A 2,796-nucleotide genomic window follows, 5' to 3' on the forward strand; every position below is an offset into this window, starting at 1 on the left:
ACTTTTTTTTTTTTTTTTTTTTTTTGAGACAGAGTCTCGCTTTGTTGTCCAGGCTAGAGTGAGTGCCGTGGCGTCAGCCTAGCTCACAGCAACCTCAAACTCCTGGGCTCCAGTGATCCTTCTGCCTCAGCCTCCCGAGTAGCTGGGACTACAGGCATGCGCCACCATGCCCGGCTAATTTTTTATATATATATATCAGTTGGCCAATTAATTTCTTTCTATTTATAGTAGAGACGGGGTCTCGCTCTTGCTCAGGCTGGTTTCGAACTCCTGACCTTGAGCAATCCGCCCGCCTCGGCCTCCCAAGAGCTAGGATTACAGGCGTGAGCCACAGCGCCCGGCCAACTTTTAAAACATATCTACCTCTCTACTATACTTTGAGCTCTTGAGGGTACAGCTTATTCATCTTTGTATCACCAACATCTAGCACATTACAGGATATATAGTAAGCAGTATTAGCTAAATTCATTTATTTTAAATTTTTTTTAATTTAAAATTTTTTTTTAGAGACAGGGTCTTGCTCTGTCACACCAGGCTGGAGTACAGTGATGCAATCATATCTCACTGCAGCCTCCAACTTCTACGCTCAAGCAATCCTTCTGTCTCAGCCTCAGCCTGAGTAGCTAAGACTACAGGCATCCACCAACACACCTGGCTAATTTTTAAAATTATTTTGTACAGACAGGGTCTTGCTATGTTACCCAGGCTGGTCTCAAACTCCTGGCCTCAAGTGATCTTCCTACCTTGACCTCCCAGAGTGCTGGGATTGTAAGTGTGAGCCACTATGTCCAGACTAAATTTATTTTTTAAAAATGAATGTGCCAGGCACTGAAATGACCCATTTTCATGTTCAAGGCACACATCAAAATTTTTCCCTCTGCAATGCCTTTTATGATCTTCTCAAGGCAGAAATAATCACTTCCTCATTTGAATTGCTAAGACACTGTGTACATATCTATATTACATATTTCACATAGTGTTTTGCTTGGTTATGTACATATCTGTTCTATCATAAGAGTGTGCAAGGACCATATCTTGTTTGTACCACTGCTAGACATATAGCAAGTACTCAACAATGTTTATTAAATTAAATTGAGCATATAAAGAGATGAGCATGAATGGCAATAGAAAGGAACCAAAACATAAAAAGATTGAACACCATAGTTTTAGGCTAAAAAAGAAAAAAAAAACATAAAAAGAGTGCCCTTGATAAAAGGTAAGGAAGAAGAAAGACACCAAGGAGACCTTTGCAAACAGCATTCAGAAGACTCTAGGAGGCAGACTGTGATGTGGGCTGGTGTTAGAGCAGCTGACCTCTAATAAAAGAAGAGATCAGGCCTGAGAATCCATGAGAAAGGCCATTGGATTTGACCACTAAGAGATCCTAATGGATTTAGGAAGCATAGGTTTGGGAGTGCCTAGTCAAGGATCTCCAGAAGATATATCCTCTTGAGGAAGAGGATACCAGACCTCCTATCTGATCAACCTGCTTGAGTGCCTGGGGACATGAACACCCAGCACAGCTCCAAGTCAGGGTGGAAGGCTTGGTTCTTTCATCTGATCTAGAGAGTTCAAAGTACTGGGAGATGTGCATGGTTCTCAAGGAATACGGGGACCAACAAAACCTGTTCTCCTATAATAACCAGAGATTTTCATCAATATGGCACAGTCTAGGAGTACAGTTTCTTTAGGAACAAAGAAAAAAATGTCTGTCTGGCTTTATACCTTAGAGCAATTTCTCTTACATGGAACTATTCTGGTTGATTGGATTTCTCTGTATGAGGCATTCTCTGACCCAGTGGATGAATAGTCTCCATACCTCTGCCTGCCTTGAACCTTGCTCCCTATCTTCCACCAACACAGCCTTCAGTTGTATTCTCCAACCCACTTACTGCTCAGCTAAACTTAACAGCCTGGTCTCTATCTTGAGCCACACTAAGCCTAATCTAGACAGACTCCTGTGACTGCCGTCTGCCTGGATTTTTGCCCAATTTGACTTCGGCTGGCATCTATTTCTGTGATCTGCTTCTGTTGTGTCCTAGATCAGTCTACGGTGGTCTGATAGGTCACATATTCTTTTTTTTTTTTTTTTTTTAATCCAGTCCCCGTGGGGACAGTCAAAAATTGCCAATGCCGACTATATTGCAAGTCGTCATGGCGGGGTATTGGGAAAAGTTTTCAATTAGCAATAATTGCGCCTCGGATAAACCTCATTGGCTACGATACTGCCACTGCGCAAAGCTTCATATTCTTGACAGGAGTATGGTTCTTAGGGAATAAAAAACAACTTATTTTTTGTAATGTATGAAGTACAGATAATGTATGAAGTACAATATGTAAACTGATATCATGATATATTTGTGTGTATTAGTCGGGGTTCTCCAGAGAAACAGAACCAATAGGATATATAGAGATATATAGAAAGAAATTTGTTATGAGAGATTGACTCAAGCAATTATGGAGACTGAGAAGTACTTTGATCTGCTTTCTGCAAGAGGGAGGCCCAGGAAAGCTGATGGGTTAGTTCCAGTCCAAGCCACAAGGCCTGAGAACTCAGGGAAGCCAATTGTGTAAGTCCCCGTCCAAGTCCAAAAGCCTGAGATCAAGGGGTACCGATACCTAAGGGCAGGAGAAGATGATGTCCCAGCTCCAGAAGAGGGAGGGAATCTGCCCTTCCTCCACCTTTTTGTTCTACTCAGGCCCTTGGGGTTGCATGATGCCCATCCACATTGGCAAGGTGATCTTTTACTCAGTCTAGCAATTCAGATGCTAATCTTTTCCAGAAACCCTCATAGA

At 42.2% G+C, this 2,796-nt stretch overlaps 1 non-coding gene across 1 annotated transcript; it reads right to left on the reverse strand.

The window, feature by feature from the left end:
* Positions 1–2,102: 2,102 nt before the first annotated feature.
* On the reverse strand, positions 2,103–2,243 carry LOC142869653 (U4 spliceosomal RNA). Its single transcript, XR_012918233.1, has one exon. It is a non-coding gene; the product is annotated as a U4 spliceosomal RNA (small nuclear RNA).
* Positions 2,244–2,796: the final 553 nt, after the last annotated feature.

Source organism: Microcebus murinus, chromosome 2 (assembly GCF_040939455.1).
Source record: "Microcebus murinus isolate Inina chromosome 2, M.murinus_Inina_mat1.0, whole genome shotgun sequence".
NCBI lineage: Eukaryota > Metazoa > Chordata > Mammalia > Primates > Cheirogaleidae > Microcebus > Microcebus murinus.